The sequence below is a fragment of the Molossus molossus genome, unplaced genomic scaffold (genome assembly GCF_014108415.1).
Source record: "Molossus molossus isolate mMolMol1 unplaced genomic scaffold, mMolMol1.p scaffold_m16_p_11, whole genome shotgun sequence".
NCBI classification, from domain to species: Eukaryota; Metazoa; Chordata; class Mammalia; order Chiroptera; family Molossidae; genus Molossus; species Molossus molossus.
Window position 1 is genome coordinate 23,412,545 of NW_023425346.1, and position 18,364 is coordinate 23,430,908.

Here is an 18,364-nt window from a genome sequence, read left to right on the forward strand (position 1 = left end):
ATGTAGAGTCTGTTATGCCCCCGCCATCAATAAGATAGTAACTGAGCAGCTCTTTTTGTCCCTTATTTCCTGCCCAGACACACTGACTGTTGGGTTACAATTATAACACTTCAAAGGGAGCAAGAGCTCAGCCTGGATCCGTGGTCACACTTGGGCATTTGTCTAGACATAAGCCAGGAACCCTGCAGGGGAAGAAATGCAAAAGAAAGCATTGGGCTAAAATCTTCTGGCTGGACAGACCTGGCTCTGAGGTTTCTGCACCCAGGATGACTTCAATGACCAGATCAGAGGCTATAGAAGTGCTAGAAGAAAGACCAGTAATATCTAAGACTCCTGATCATCAACTGAAATCAGATTCCAACCCTGTGGAAGGATGTAATAAATTGTCTGCCTCCCTGGAGATCACTCAAGGCATTTCAAAGGAAAAAAATCATGTTGGCTCTCTTCTAGCCCTAAAAAAAGAGGGTATGTTGTCATCTCAACCATGAGAAATGACTTCAGTCCAGGTCCCTTCATTTGTCCCTCCAAGAATAGTCTTCCCATATTCAAGACAGAGGAAATCCTGGCAGTAAGCATGTATGAAAGAAATAAACTGTTGGAAGCCACCGCCTGCCTTCTTCAGGACATCACAGCGCTCAGATTCATCAGCGTCAACCCAGCAGAAGCAAATGCTTGGCTCTCTCCTGCTTCCCAGTGTCCAGCTCTCTGTTCAGAAACTTGGACCTTTCCTAAAAGGACAGTGAGGGCTTCCATCTCGAAAGTTTTCAAACCAAAGCAACTTCTCTTTCTGAAGAATTAAAACATTTTGCAGACAGACTGGAAAGTAATGGGACTCTACAGAAATGTTTTGAAGATTCAAAAGGGGAAGCATCAGATTCATCTCTGGAAACACCCGTGGCTGAGATGAAGGACTACATAACAAAGTATCCTTAGAATGTCAGACATTGGCATCAGCTCCTGCTGTGCTACCAGGAGGCTGAAGAGATCATGTTCAGAGGATCGACTGAAACAAGAATTGCTGAAGTTGAAGTGGAATCTACAGCATATCGTGGGTCTTCCCAGAGTGAAGACCTTGATACAAAGCCTGTCTACCAGAAAATATTACAGAGCCAGCACAAAGTCTTTGAATGCAAGGATCAGTGAAGCAGTTGCATGAACTTTATGGACAAAAGTACCCAGTGCCTCCAGAAGGTGTCAGCACAGCTCGCAAAGAGAAGTGTGCAACACTTAGATCTCACCAGCTCCTAACCTGTGCAAGCTTCAGTTAGGAAACTTGCCTACTGAGCATCGCTTAACTCTTGTCAGTGACCTGATGTGTCTGTTCTGCCACAAGGTGCTCCAGCACATGGCGATTGCATGGCAATCTGAGCTGCTGATATCTACTCGGTTGCCTATGAGGGTAACTTGCTGACAACACTTATGTATCTAAAATAATGTTGTATAGACCTTTTTTACCAAGAATGTGCAAAATACTTTAAGTTTCTCTTTTGGAATGATCTTCAGAACTAGTACTTAGTCTTTTAAATATCCTTTGTGATCACAAAGCTTCATCTGGTGTAGATGTTTTGAAATTTTGAAATATCCAAAGTCATACAGGATCAAATCCAGTGAAACATTTTAGGGGTCAAGTTGGGTTCTGATTGTAAAGGAATGAGACTAATAACTAAAGTTTTCGGCACTGTGTGAATACATATATCACTTCACAAGATATCCAAATTGAAGGAAATACCACTCATTCCCTACGTCCTGGTGCCCATAGCATGCTTCAGCTTTTAATATTGAGTCAACATCCTAAATCCTGGATTCAAGGCAAAAGGGGCTAAGTATTCCTTTTCATTGTTCTCTGCATTTGTTAATAATCTGTATTACAAAACTGTACATAATTAAAAGCTTAAAAAACAAACAAACAAACAAAAAACAGCCTTGGGTTAAAAGGAGGGTCTGAAGCAGCATCCAGGATTCAAGACAAAGTAATCAAGGAGTTTGGATGTCTGTTTCCTCCATGGATCTGTGATTAAGACATCCAGACCCTAGATTTCAGAAACAGCATCAGGAAATGCCCATTGTAAAGGAAACTAGTAATAATGAATATGAAACAGAGCTGATTTTCCTCTATAGAAATATTTTATCACACAGGGAAAAAAACAACAATTTAATCCAAGAGATAGATTTTTTGTACCTGGTAAGATCTGAGTAATACTTGAAGCGTAATCAGTGGCTTTATAATTTGTTATTGAAAGGATGGTAATTTAATGTAATTATGTAATAGTAAATATAAAAATGTGTATATAGGTATGTAAATAAGTATATACATATGAAAATTATATGTAAATATATGCATACTTATATATACAACATATATAAATAACTTTATAGATATAACTATTTAATATATAAGTATATATGCAGATACAGTCAATACATATAACTATAAAATTGACTGGATGAAAGAAAATTATAGCCTTACTGTTTAGAGTTTGTTTGGGTGAGGGGGTCAATAAAGTACTAATGTCCAATGAAATCTATGGAATCACGTAGGCATCCAAAGCACAGAGGGTCCTAACCAACTGGCATGACAAGTCTCAAATGTTCTATTGTTGTTCTGGAGCTATCACTTTAACAGGACCTTTGGTTGTGAAAATAAAAGCAACTATATACTGTTTACTTGGCTAAGAACTAAGTGCAATGAAGAAATCTACAATAAGATGTTATAACTGTGATATGGTATTCTACATAGAACTATAAAGTGGCCTAATTTTAGTGAAATTATACTCATTTAAGTTCAATAATTATTTCTTCTAGATCTAAATTTATTCCTTTATCTGTCCAAACTTTTTTTTTTTCCCCCACAAGGTAGATACCCTAGATTTTTATTTTTATTTAAGCATTTGTTGCAAGGCATTCAGAAGCTGGAATCATGGTTTTAGGGACATGCAGGCCTGGTCTTTAGACCTCCTGATGAAGAAAAGAATGTGAAAAGCAAATGGAGCAGCCAGGTTGCGTTGCTACCGGGACTGTAGTGCAAGTATCTCTGTCCTGGTTTCACTTAAAGGAAAATTACCTAGATTTCCAAAATGTACCTTGTTTCCCATGTGGGGGCCAAGCCACACCCTAATGGTGAAGGTGTGACTTCATTTAAATGAGGATTATTTCTGTCATTCTTTTTTTTTTTTTAAATCTTTATTGTTGAATATATTACAGACGTTCCTCATTTTTCCCCCATTAACCCCCTCCTCCCACTCCCGCCCCCCTCCCGCCTTTTCCCACACTACTGTCTGTGTCCATTGGTTATGCATATAAGTTCTTTTGTTTATTTCTTCCCACCCCACTACCCCCTTCCTTTTGAGGTTTCTCAGTCAATTTGTACTTATTAATCCCTTCACCTTTTTCACCCATTCCCCCAACTCCCCTCCCATCTGGCAACCAACAAAGTGTTCTCTGTGTCTATGTGAATGTTTCTGTTCTGCCTGTTCATTTTGTTTGTAGATTCCATTGTCGATAGATATGTATTCATTGCCATTTTGTTTGTTCATATATTTTATCTTTTTCTTCAAAAAGACCCTTCATCATTTCATATAATAATAGTTTGGTGGTGATGCACTCCTTTAACTTTTTCTTGTCTGGGGAAGTCTTTATATGGCCGTTGATTCTAAATGACACCTTTGCAGGATAGAGTAATCTTGGTTGTAGGTTCTTGCTTTTTATCACTCTGAATATTTCTTGCCACTCCCTTCTGGCCTGCAAAGTTTCTTTTGAGAAATCAGCTGACAGCCTTATGGGAACTCCCTTGTAGGTAACTAACTGCTTGTCTCTTGCTGCTTTTAAGATTCTCTCTTTGTCTTGAACCTTTTGTATTTTGATGATGATGTGTCTTGGTGTGGGCCTCTTGGGGTTCACCTTGTTCGGGACTCTCTGTGCTTCCTAGACTTGTATGTCTGTCTCCTTCACTAAGTTAGGAAAGTTTTCTGCCATTATTATTTCAAACAGGTTTTCAATTTCTTGTTCTTGCTCTTCTCCTTCTGGGACCACCAAGATGTGAATGTTGGCACACTTGAAGTTGTCTCAGAGGCTCCTTACACTATCCTCATTTTTTTTGGATTCTTTTTTCTTTTTGCTGTTCTAATTGGGCATTTTTTGCTCCCTTATATTCCAAATCGATGGTTTGCTTCTTGGATTTATGTACTCTACTATTGAATGTGTGTAAATTATTCTTTATTTCAGTTAATGCCTTCTTCATTTCTGACTGTGCATCCATCATTTCTGACTGGTCCTTTTTTATGCTCTTGAGGCCCTCACTAAGTTCACTGAGCTTCTCACTAAGTTCATTGAGCATCCTTATAAGCAGTATTTTAAACTCAGCATCTGTTAGGTTGCTTATCTCCATTTCGCTTAGTTCTTTTCTTGGGGTTTTGTTCTGTTCTTTCATTTGGCACCCCTCGAGCTGCCTCCCCTCCAAGCTTAGAGGGAGAGAGTCCGATAAGTCCGTGCAGGGCCCTTTAAGGAGCTGCCTGGGGCTTCAGCCACATCAGCTTCCCTGAGTCTCAGTTCCTGCTGGTTTTTCCAGCCAGAAGTGATGGGGATTCTCTTCCTGGCACTGGAACCCTGAGCAGGGCATCTGGTGTGGGATGGGGACCCCTCAGTCCTCAGAGAGAACCTTCCCAGCGGAGGTGTCCTCCGGATTTTTATCCACCACACATGGGTGTGGGACCAGCCCGTCGTGCCCCCGCCCCTCTTACCACTCTCGATGCAGCTTCTTCTTTAATTCCGTAGTTGTAGGATTTCCATTCAGCTTGATTTCAGGCAGTTTTGAATGATGGTTTTCCGTAGTTTAGTTGTAACTTTGATGTGGTTGTGGGAGGACGCGATACCGTGTTTACCTACCCACCAATGACAGAAGTTCCTATTTCTGTCATTCTTGACTAGGAAAGTAGGTGCAAGCCAGACTGAGATTAAAAAAAAAAAAAAAAAAAAGAGGTTGTTTTTCCACCTAGCATCTGGGAAAAGTTGAGCCTCATTCTGAGGCATGGAGGTTCTGGGAGAATTTTCAGAGGTTAGAGTGACTGGCCCCGCCACATTGAGACAGATTGAGAAGGCAACGATATAATTGAGAGTCAAATCAAGGAAGGAAGACTTTTCAGTTACTAGAAGAATTGAGGGAGACAAAGAATAGGCCAAGCTAAACATGGAATGAAATGTTTGTTGAACAGGTAGCGTGAAGCAAGGGGATAAGGGCTACTGGAAACCGTGACATCTGAGAGCTCGTGGTAAGAGACAGATGATAAAAAAGCACAGCCTTGGTTTATATGGGATCTCTTTGGTATTCTTTAAGAAATGCCTGTAAAAATATAAATGATGATTAAAAAGTTTCAGTTGTTGGTTGGGTTATCAATGTGTAACTATAGAGGGACATATGATCTATGTTTATGTTCAAATAACTCAGGACCAATAATGGTTTGAATACCTGTAGCATTTAATTGGTTAACTTGCTTGCTAGTTAGTAGCAGCCTTAACTGGAGACAGCACAGCTTTCTCTTTATCTGGGTAGAGAATTATTTGACTTTACTATATTATAGGAAGGCAAGATGAAGGAAGGAATATAATGGGTGGAACTTTCTAGGGGGCTGTGTAAAGTTGATGAGATTCATTTGGGGAGTGATGTCTTTTGATACTGGTAGAAAGAGTGGCTTGGGGCCCTCACACATGGTATGGGATGAGAGATGATGGACAGACAAAGGCATTGCAATGTGATGCGCCTGCCAAATAAATGTCATCATATAAAGCTAAAGTGGACTTTTTCTGGAAGCCAGAAAAAGACAATTTTGTTACAGGTTGACATCAGGGAAAAGGGATGGGTCTGGGTTAAACTGAAATATTCTTCTTGGGTTTAGGAGCATACACAAAGGGACTAATAAAGAATTAAGTTTAAGAATTTATGATTACTTGTTGGACATAAAATTAGTCTGGGTTATAAAATCAAGGGATCAATTCAAGATTATCTAAACTACTGAAAGGTTAAATAACTTAGGGACACATAAAGAACAATTTAGTTCCCACAGGAGGAACTAAGCATAGGACATCATTAGTCCAAGGAACAGGAAAGCATCGGCTTTCTCTTGAAGACTGAATGAATACTAGAGCAACTAAACGAACTGGCTAAGTGTTCGAAGGAATAAATCAGTACTCTAACTGTTAATGACTGCATATATGGGCAGTGAGTAATTATTGTCTAAGAAAGAAAGAAATAGAAAATGCAAAAGTGAATAGATTAGGGGGTATACGGTACAAAGTAGTTTTGTTTTTAAAATAATAGACTGACCCATTGAGATCTGGACACTTCTTGTCAATATCAGAAAGAAGCTTCTGAATCAATAAAAATGTTTCCTTCTCTTGAACATGAGCCAAAAAGTTGCAACAGTTGGCAGGGGAACTGTTTATTTAAAAAAAGGAGTCTGGGGAATCGGGGACATGTGTTTGTTTGTTTTTTTTTTTTTGTAGAAAATGCTATTGCCCGTGTACAGTGCTTTCCCCAGAGGGATCCAGAGACCTCAGCAAATCAACCACACAAGTTCCCTCCCCCATAATTTTTATAAAGCTGAACTTGGATTGACTCAAACAACTTTTTCACTTAAAAGAAAAATATATAATAAAGCTTCAAACTAGAAGCTCATAACTTGAGGATAGGTAGCCGTGAGTTGGAGAAGAATTTATGGACTGATCATAATAAAACATATCTAACATTTACTAATTATATATGACAGACAATTTGTTAAGCACTCTATATGTATTTTGTTACTTAACTTTCATTTAAAACTTGTAAATAAGTAATAGCAGTATTCGTACTTTATAGGAAAAGAAACATATACAGAGCAGTAAAATTCCTTTGGCCAAGTACAAGTTACTATTATTTGTAGTACTAATTTTATCACACAGTTATTAAACACGTATTATATGCCAATAACCATCCTAAGGATTCCTCATACAATAGTTCATTTAATTATCATTTGTCCCTATCTCTGTAATAATATTATTCTCCTGTTAAAGATGATAGTGCAAATGGCTGACTTGTGCTCTAAATCCAATTAGCAGGCCCTAGAGCCATATACAGAAATTTTGGATCAGGCTGCTCATGTATCTTTATCCCATAAGCCTACCAGAGAAAGACACTCTCAAAGCTCTGTTTTCCAGTCAATTTACCTGATCATAAAGTTGAGGCTTCTTCTATGTTAGTGCCCATTGAAGAGGTTTTGATACAGAAAGGAATGATGGAACCAAACCTTTGAGTTAGTTATTATTCTTAACATCTGATTAACTTTCATAGATATTATGAAAAGAATGACAATGTAGGTGAAAATAATTGATTTATATCTTAAAAGATACCCTGTTAATATAAAATATGATCACTGACCTTTTCCAAGGTTATCATACACAATGTAAAATTTTTAAAAATATAGTTTATAAAATACGATAAATTTATTTTCCTTAATAGGTAAGAATTTGTGGTATTCAGATTTCAGTTTGCATTTCTTCATAAAATTTTCACCAATCCCCAAGCATATAAGAGAAATAAGAAAAATGTGATGAATTTTACATGAAGTTCAAAGTATCAAAATTAAACTAAATTTTGTTAGACCCTTTCTTATTTTATGGTGTTAAAATGCTTTTCTTTCAAAAAGTGCATACACACATACACAGATAGAATTTTTAGATTATAGTCTCTAGATTTTTCTTAGTTTTCTTGATGAAATCCAAAGACTTGATTAGAATTCACTAAGGTAGCCTATCTCTCTATCTTTAGATAACCGTGGAATAAATTGTTCACTGTACTTAAATAATGACATATTCTAAATTATGTTTGGAAAGTAACTATAACAATCAAAATTAATTTAAAATATATTGATATGCAAAAATATATATTTTTATATAAAATGGTAAAATCTACGGTTAGTCATTCATCAGTTGACATGCATTAACCTTCATGAAGACCCATGTTATCCACAGCAGTATCCTAGAACTCATTCCTACCTCCAAGCTTCCCGTTAAAAATCATTTTGAGAACTACTAAGTTCCAGCATTATGACGGTGGGATTGAGAAAGAATTCACAGCTATTTGGAGTCCAAAGTCTACTGGATGGGTGAATCTTACAGATAATTACAATTTGGTTTGGCTCAGCATTTAGAACACTGGCCTGCAACCAAAGAGTCGCAGGTTCAATTCCAGTCAAGGGCATGTGCCTTGGTTGTGGTTCATTCCCGGTCCTGGTCAGGGTCATGCAGGAGGCAACCAGTCAATGCGTCGCTCTCACGTTGATGTTTCTTTTTCTCTCCCTCCCATTCCATCTGAAGATACATGGGAGAATATCTTCAGGTGAGGATTAAAAATAAATAAATAATAATAATTACAGTACAGGTCATCCTAAAAGTATAAACAAAGAACTGATGCTGAAATAATTTATAATTATATAATTAAATTGATGAAAAGGAAAAGGATCCTATTAGAAAATAGAAAGTATATGCTATGTCCAACATGAGGCACAAAATAAAGTCTAATGTTGGGCATAAAATTCCCTATAGTGCAGTAGTTCTCAACCTATGGGTCACAACCCCTTTAGGGGTAGAAGGACCCTTTCACAGAGGTCACCTAAGACATAACAGTAGCAAACTTACAGTTTTAAAGTAGCAACAAAAATAATTCTATGGTTGGGGGTCACCACAACATGAGGAACTGTATTAAAGGGTCACAGCATTAAGAAGGTTGAGAACCACATATAACGGTGACTTCCTTCCTTCCTTCCTTCCTTCCTTCCTTCCTTCCTTCCTTCCTTCCTTCCTTCCTTTCTTTCTTTCTTTCTTTCTTTCTTGTTTATTAATCTTTATATTATGGATGTCCCTCTTTTTTCCCCATTTACACCCTCCTCCCTGCCTTCACCTCCCACTGCCTTAACCATCCTTCCTTCCTTCCTTCCTTCCTTCCTTCCTTCCTTCCTTCCTTCCTTCCTTCCTTCCTTTCTTTCTTTCTTTCTTTCTTTCTTTCTTTCTTTCTTTCTTTCTTTCTTTCTTTCTTTCTTTCTTTCTTTCTTGTTTATTTATCTTTATATTATGGATGTCCCTCTTTTTTCCCCATTTACACCCTCCTCCCTGCCTTCACCTCCCACTGCCTTAACCATACTGTTGTCTAAGTCCATTGGTTGTGCATATATGCATATCAGTTCTTTCATTTATCTCTTTCCTCCCTCCCACCCCACTTCCCTCTGAGGTTTCTCAGTCTGTTCCCTACTTCCATGTCTCTGGATCTATTTTACTCATCACCTTATTTTGTTCATTATATTCCACAAATAAGTGAGATCATGTGATACTTGTCTTTCTCTGACTGGCTTATTTCGCTTAACATAATACTCTCCAGGACCTTCCATGTTATCTCAAAGGGTAAAATATCTTTCTTTCTTACAGTTGCATAGTACTCCATTGTATAAATGTGCCACTGCTTTTTTATCCACTCATCTACTGATGGCCACTTGAGCTGTTTCCAGATCTCAGCTACTGTAAATAGTGCTGCTGTGAACATAGGGATACGTAGATTCTTTCTGATTGATGTTTCAGGTTTCTTAGGATATACTCCTAGAAGTGGGATCACTGGGTCAAATGGCAGTTCCATAGTGTTGCATTTATTGGTTCTAGGAAAAAGAAATGCTATGAGCCGAAAGGACTGTAGTAGATGCAGGCACAGATATGTACACTCAGGCATCACAGTGCCTTTAAGGTGTTTTGAAGTTAAACTTCAGGAACAATAGATTTTAGTTAGTTAATAAGTTAGTTAGCATAAATCTTTTAAAATGAACAACTACCCACTTAGTTTTTCAACAGATTAATCAGTATCTGAACTTTAATAGATTCGCTTCTCTGAGACTTCCATTCTTATTGAGAGGGTCAAATGTTGGTGCAGATTCAAAAAAATCATTAATTATTATTCCTAACTTTTGATCAACACTCGTAAAATTCTATCCATAAGTGAAATTTTCCTAGGCTTTACCAGGATTCTGAAGATTTCTGCAGAAGGCACTCTATAGAATTTGTTCTCCTTATTTAAATCAAAATCTTAACTTTTTCTAACACCAGAGAAGCAGTCTAATGAAAATTCAGACACAAGGCAAAAGATGCTTTACTCAAAATGTTCTCTCCTCTTTTTTGGGGCAACTGGTCAATATGTTTATAGTCCTTGATAAAAATCTATTTTTCTACCATCTCCTCCCAGATGTGAGTGACACTGATCTCATATCATTGGGTCAGATTTATCAACACACTAACAAGTTCCCCTGTTTATTGTTTATCTAAGAATGAGTTACTATAGGAACAGTGGTAGGTCTGTGAATAGCCCAGTGAAAACATTTCACTTTAACCAGGAATCTTAGCATTTCATTCCTGAGAACACGTTTGCTTAAAAATCTGACATTTCCAAAAGCAAACATTTAAAAATTCATTTAAAAGCTGTGTTGTTATAAATATTTCTCACCCTAGCTGTTTTTTCTCAGTGGTTAGAACACATCAGCCTACAAATGGAAGAGTGTCAGGCTCGATTCCTGGTCAAGGGCACGTACCTGGGTTGCAGATTCAATCCCAGCCCCAGTCAGGGTCATTCAGGAGGCAACCAATCAATGTGTCTCCTTCACATCGCTCGCGCTCTCTCTCTCTCTCTCTCTCTCTCCCTCCCCACTTTGCACTCTCTCTAAAATAATCAATGGGAAAATATCCTTGGGTGAAGATCAACTCTCTCTATATATACACATATTTCTCAACATAAAAAAAAACTGATTAGGAAGTCTACAAAATACTGATTGACATATAGCTTACTCATTTAGATATTCTACTACACATTTAATTTGACAGGAAAGGAAAATGAATTTATCTATGGACAATCTATAAAGGTGGACTCAATTACAGACAATAATAATTTTTTTTTTCAGAACCAATGACTAATATAAAAAAGAATAAGCAATGTAGCCAGTAGTTTTGTTTGCACATGCTAACTGGCTTGATCACAAGGCATACTCACCTCAAATACTTGAGGCCTCTATCTACTATCTACATCTGGATAAGTGTCATCTAGGGCCTCTTTCATTTATAACATTCTACTTTCTAGTAAGTCTTTTACCACCCCCTCCCCAAGAATATCTATACCTAGAATAATTAATCTACAGAGCTATTCAATAGCAGCAATACACTACACAATGTATTGTTTCCAAATGATCACATTATTCAAAAGGTTAGCAATAAAGTAAAAAGCTGATTCAGGCCATTAAATATTTTATTTAAATTACATCAAACAAATGTTTTTTGCTAATATACATCTCAACAATAATTTTTGCATTTTGTGTCAGCATTGACAATGTTACAAGTACAAGAGTGTATCAGAGTCCATTAAGTTTCAACACCTTCTGATCCTTCTTTTCCCTGCATGGATGTCTGTTTGGCTAGCAAACGTGATAGACATTTCATTTTGCTCTCTGTTGAAACCCAACTACCTTACAGAGTATTTGACCCATAGGTGTTATCAATTAACGTTAGCTAAATGGATGAATAAATAAATGTTCCCCTTAGGTAGGAGGAACTAAAGAAATAAATGGAATAGAAATAAATTTCAGTGCCCACTTCTGTGGTGCCAGGTGTTATGTTGCACCCTGTCTCTCTCACCTGTTCTGCACAACGCTTCAAGAACTAGGATGAGGGAAGAGTAAAATAAAATGCTTAATTGTTAGCAATCAGAATTCAACATTTCATTTTTAATAGAGTAAAAACAGAGAACATTTTATTCTCATTTCTAATTTTTTTACCTTTAATTTAGAAAGTCGTCTTTACCGTGAATAAAAATTCTTTCAATGACTATTAAAACCTTATTTATAACTACCGTCACCATTTTACTAATTTGCGTACCATGTGAATGCCAAAAGTAATGATCAATACTTTGTCAGGAAAAAAAAATGTTTCATGAATTTGCAGAGGTTGTAATCTTTAAAGGTAATGATGACATAGAAAGCCGTAGAGGAGTTGATAAAAAGAAAATTGAATTATAATTATTGATTATCTTCTTTTGCTTCTTTGTTTAAGAATGAAAAAGGAAAGGAAAATGACAAAAGGGTCTTTCTTGCCCCTAATCTCAACTAAACATACACCTTCAAGTGTTTTCCTTGAGTGTTGCAAAATGAACTAAGGTGTTTTGATTCTTGAGCCCAGAAGGCTCCATTCTGATGTAAATTGATTTCTATTGTTTCTCCTAAGGAGAATGTAACTCCAGAGCAGTTACATGATTTAATTAATGAGTATGAATCAAATGTATTCAGAGTTTACTGGAGAACTGAGAATTCTAACAACAGGCTATTTGAAATGATTCTTTACATTGCTTGTGGCTCTGAAGGCAAGATCTGCCACCCTGCTGGAGACCTGTGCAAAAAATAACATGCAAACTAGTTTTCCCAGATTTACAGAGTGAGATCAACAGTGCTAGAGAAATCAATTTTTTAATGACCCAAGATTAAGCTTGATTTTCTCTGAGCCTGTATTACAGGTCCCTCCAAATGTACATGAAACTGGTTCGATATTCTTACCTCTGGCTCTGAATTAATAAAAATCATATTGGATTCTACAAAATCCTGTGAAGGCCAACTAGTTAAGTATGCATTAATCTATCCTTAAAATTTTTCATATCTATTATGGTAAGAAGAATACTACATCTATCTTTCACCATGGTGGTTTCAGTTCATTTCAGTTCAGCAAACATCCTGTAGTACCTTTGCTAAGCAGGCAGGATTCAAAGACAAGGCACAGTCCTATTTCTTCCAAGAGCTTGTATTACCTATAATGCTACTTATTTCAACAGCTCCTTAAAACATACTCATCAGGGAAAGCTACTGATCGGTAGTTTAATTCATGTTTGTACTGCATTATTTTTCACTGGGATCAACCTCATTGCATTTTCATTTTAGTTAAAGTGTAAACTCCATCAGGACTGCTTACTCACAGTTTCCTGCTCAGTACTTAGTGAGGTTCTGACAAATACTCAGTTTCAACGCACATGCGTTCAACAAATGTCTTTTGTGGAATGAGAGAGGATTCCTTCTCCAGGTGTTACCCTTCCCGAGGAGGAAAAACCAAATCATTCTTAAAATACAGATGATTATGCCTTCGTTTAAAATTTTAGTGTGTTTTAAAGCAACAATATAACTCTTTTAAAAATTCACGTATATTTTTATTTGTGTAAGATTCTTCTATTCCATTGTGTAAAATATGTTTGTTTGGTTTCTTTCCCCTCCACTTGTTTGATGTGAACTGATATGTATAGATTATCCACCCTGACAGTACTTTCCAGTGCTTATGTGTGTAATAGATAGAAGAAATTTTATATTGTTATGTTGGAATAGCTTTTAAAATGTCATTGAAAGCTCAGAAGCAGCCTGGGCCTGTGTGGCTTAGTTGATTGGGCCTTGTCCAGTGCACTGAGGGGTTGCTAGTCCAATTCTTGCTCAGGGCACACACCAGGAACTTCAGGTAGGGGGTGTGCCAGACGCAGCCAATCCCTATTCTGCTCTCACAGTGATGTTCTCCCTCTCTCTCCCCCTCTCCCTTCCTCTTTCTCTTTCTTTCAAAAATTAACCTTAAAAAACGTTCAGAAACAGAAACACTCAATGAGTCTGCTTGGCCAACATGATAAGTGATGACTTTGTACTACTTAGCATGAATTAAAGCATTAATTCCAACAGCTTTGTTGTAACCATAGTTTATCACAAATCCCCAGTGTTCAATTTTTTAGCATTTGCCAAATGTGCTGTCTATACACATGGTAATGATTCACTTTGCATATTCAAATGTTTCGGCTTTCTATTGCATTTTATAATTAAAACAGTAACAAAATGATTGTGGTTTCTGTTGGAAGTGTCACTATATGTGTCATGTTTCTTTAAGGACCTTTGTACTTCTGATGGGGGTTGGCCTTCTCTGTGAATACACATCTACTGATTATTACAGGGATACAAAAGATGAACCAGCATGGCTTTGGTACCTATGGATTTTTTTTTAATCTATTGGATGAATACACATTTTTTAAATTTTATTCAGGATAAAACATAGCTTTTTATGTTGTTCAAGATAGTCTTCAAATGGGTTATACAACTTCCACTTAAAATTTACCCAAAGCAATAAATTTGATCAGAATAAAAAATTTGCTTAAAAGTAGTCAAAATCATTTAAATGAAACCTCATAATCTCAGGGAAGTAGACTTAAGCTACTATTCTAATGTTCTAAGTGAATTTATAACTACCTGTCTTTCAGGGGCAACTTCCTTCACCTTTGCTATTTCTCACCATCGTTTAACTAATGCACTTGGAATTCGAATAAATGATGCTTAGGATATCTGCAGCAAGCAGATTTACCCCAAATCTTCTCTAATCAGATTATTTAATTTATTAGCCAGGCTGATAAATTACTACATGTTATAATGAGAAAATGAAAAATGCAAAGCCTAACCAGAGAGTCACCATTATCAACAGATGGAACCTATATATGTTTTTCAAGAAAACATACTAAGCTACACTTTGTTTTATTAAACAATCCAAATATTATTTTTCTTACACTATGCTATTCAAACTATTTTATTGCAAAACTTCCACCTTTTTGAAATAGTTTGCGTATACTTAGAAAGCAAAAATAAATGAGCAAAATGACTATATTTTCTTCTCTCTAAAAACATTTTACAATAAAACTAAAAAATATTTCTTACTCTGTAAATATATCAGTTCTTTTGCAGGTTTATTGGTTTGTATAAATTTGCCTCAATGTAGCACACTTTCCATCAGCCGTGTAAAGAGAATCTCTCTCATCCCATGCAGTAAACATACACATGAAGGCATATGTGTAAGGGTGGATATAAGGAATGTGCCTGGAGCCAGCCATGCTATTCACATTAGTGAAGTGCCTGGAAAAGTCACCAAAGTAAAGTTGCTGAGAGAAAAATAGAACTCAGAGCCTATGACTCTTTTTTTTTTTTTTTTTTTTTATCCTCACCCGATGAGTGGGAGGGAGAGAGGAACAGAGAGAGAGAGAAAAACATCATGTGAAAGGAACACATCAAGTGGCTGCCACCCGTACGACTGACCAGGGCCGGGGACAAACTGCAACCGAGGCACGTGCCCTTAGCGGGAACCGAACCCGGGTCTCTCTGAACCGCAGGCCGACGCTCTAACTGCTGAGCCAAACCGGCCAGGGCACCTATGACTCTTTAAATCAATGTGCTAATGAGTTTTATACCGACTCAGAGCAATGAGCTTTGTTCTCTTTCAGAAAATATCTTGGAGCACAGCCCACCTCAAGCCAACTCTTGCTAAAATGTAACAAAGAGAAAAGATAAACAGGCTAGGTTCATCCACTGGAAATTATTCCTACAGAAAAAAAAAAAAAGTCAAATAACTTATTTAAGATAAACATTTGTAACTTTTATGAAGAACATTTATGAAAGAGAAATTGCCCAAATTTTCTTTCTTTTTTATCTTCACCCGCGGACATTTTTTCCATTTTTTGTTCAGATAAAGTGGGAGGGAGAGAAATATAGATGTGAAAGGGACATGTGAGTGGTTGCCACCCACACGACACCAACCAGGGCCAGGGACAAGATACGTGCCCTTAGCGGGAACCAAACTCAGGTCTCTCTGGACCGCAGGCTGACACTCTAACCACTGAGCCAAACCTGCCAGGGCCCAAATTTTCTACTTTGATAAGATATTTTGTTGGTAAAATAATGAATCAGAAATAAAGGTGAAAAGTACCTAGTATGATTAAATGAAACACAATGGCTTTGATACAAGGAATGGAAAAGTTGACACAGAAAGATTTCAAATTCTCCATTTTTAACAATGAAAGGAGTAAATTAGGTGGTCATAAAGCTTTCTTGTAATTTTAAGGTTCCATAAATTATGTAAGTTATTAAAGAAGCATAATTACAAAGGTCACAGAAACTACAAAGTTATCAGTAATTTATAGGAGCATCTGACTTTTTTTCTGCATTATATTCTGGTATATAATGTAGATGGTAGTAGATCAAGAGGGATTTTGGGGAAGCTGAAAGAAAAAAAATGGCTTCAAAGCTGATAAATCAATGAATTAAGTGATAGAAAACATATCAGTCCCCAAGGTCCATGTTAATTAAATCCTTGTATTTAAAAATCCCATGATATAATTACAGGTTGCAATAAAAAAAAAATATTGGGCCCCCCAATTTTTAAAAAAAAAATGCAAATGCCACCTGCCCTCACCAACCAATTATGCAGACAGGCAGAGACATTTTCCCCCCACAGTAGCTTTGTGAACGGGTGCCATGAACAATCACATATAATCTCATTCTCATGCTCACATTCTAATCCGTGTTACTACTCACAGAAACAGCTTCCTAGAGGAGGAAGAGGAATATAGAATCTTTAGGGAAAATGAAAGTATGTAGATTTTCTTTTGAAAAGAGTCCATTGCTACCTTTCTCTATCTCTCACTGCGCCATATTATTTAGTGAATGTCAACTCCACGCCAGGATGTGAGCTCTTCAGATGACCCACTTAAAGTCAGCTTGCACTTCGTCAGTTCAAAATCAAAGACTCATGAGGCTGAGCGAGGACTCCGGAGGTCGTTTATCTTAGACCCCTGTGTGGAGGAGTCACTGTTCCAACCCATCCTAGACTGAGGTTGGGACAAGGAGTCCTTTCCAAAGGACCCCAGGGTGCTATAGAAACTTGCTGCTGACTCAGTTTTCTGCATTCTCCTTCGCAGCCAGGGCCCAATCAAAGTTCCTGAGAGGTGGAAAAAGGCCACCGCACGTTTAGATGTTCTGCCTTTCAAATGTACTCGAAATGAGTTCCTGACAATGAGCAGCCATCTAAAACTTCCTAGGCTAGCTGAAAACTACAGGCTTAACTGTTCGTTTAAAGAACTAAATTCCCCTTAACATTCAGAGTCTTCTTTCTTCTCCTTATATCCTGTCAGTCTCTTACCAGTCTTCCATCACATGTTGGGCATTTAGTGAAGCCTAAACATCATTTAGTCGTTTATTTCTCCTAGAGGTCGGGTTGGTTGTGCATTGAGTGAGTTGTTTGTGGGTTTGACATAAATAAAAGTCACAGGGGCACTAAAGTGTACTTTATTTAAATATTTTAAAGAATTAAAATTATACAATATATATACCTTTTCTCTGATTCATGTATAAGAGAAAGTGGGTCAAATATTGGCAAGTGACATCTTTTTTTGATTATCATGTAGATTCATGCTTGGAACCTTGAATTTAGAAAACTTATGATGACAAGGTCATGGGTAGACTTTAAATTTAGATTGTGCCTAAATTAACTTGGTCCCAATCCCCTATGTTAACCATAAATTTCTTAGATATACTCCAGTCTCCTAGTAACTAGGAGTGTGATATCACTTTTTGGTCACTGATATGTGCACTTTAAATAATTACTTTTCTGGATTATACACTTATATATTCATATATATGCATATACATCACAGACTGACTCTATCTCCAAATTCAGATACTCAAGTCACAGTCATCAACAGATATCATGGATCTCAAGAGGAGCAAGAAAAAGATTCATTAATAATTATTTGTCAATCCAATCAGACCAGGGACAAAATAATTAAAAGTGTTTTCTTAGAGGACAACAGCTTCTTCTTTATTTTTGCACTTGAAAATAAATATATTTCTCTAATTTAAAGATAATGGCAATGATAATATGTGTTAAACCAGATAGATAGACCAAATATGAGGGGATTCTTCCAGCTGTGTCTGTGTGGCACAGACAGGCAACACTCCCCTACTAATAAATTGTGAGAAGAAGGAATATATGACTGTATGAAAAACATTTGGGATTTGCCTAATATAGGAATAGATTCAATAAAATGTAAATTTTATCACATTCTCTTGGAAGTCAAGTCAGAATACCTCCCTAGAAGCAAAGACTCAGGAATCATACACTCAAGAGAATGCAAGGGGTCTATTTAACCTGACTTTCTGAAGTGTTGGTGCTTATGTATAGCTTACTGGTTTTCAATTTCTAAAGATCTTTAAAGATTTAGTACATTATAAAGGTGACTTTCAAATAAGTAGATAAAAGGTGAAATAAATGGTCTTTAATTCCCTAAGATAGATAGATAGATAGATAGATGATAATGATAGATAGATAGATAGATAGATAGATGATAGATAGATAGATGATGATGATGATAGATAGATAGATAGATAGATAGATAGATGATAGATAGATAGATAGATAGATAGATAGATAGATAGATTATTTTGTATTACACACCTTAAGAGTCAGTAAACAATTTTTTTCTTTA

At 36.7% G+C, this 18,364-nt stretch overlaps 1 pseudogene; it reads left to right on the forward strand.

Annotated features, from left to right (window-relative positions):
• The first annotated feature begins 266 nt into the window (after positions 1-266).
• The window catches only part of LOC118625593, an 84,689-nt pseudogene continuing 66,591 nt past the window's right edge, over positions 267-18,364 (forward strand).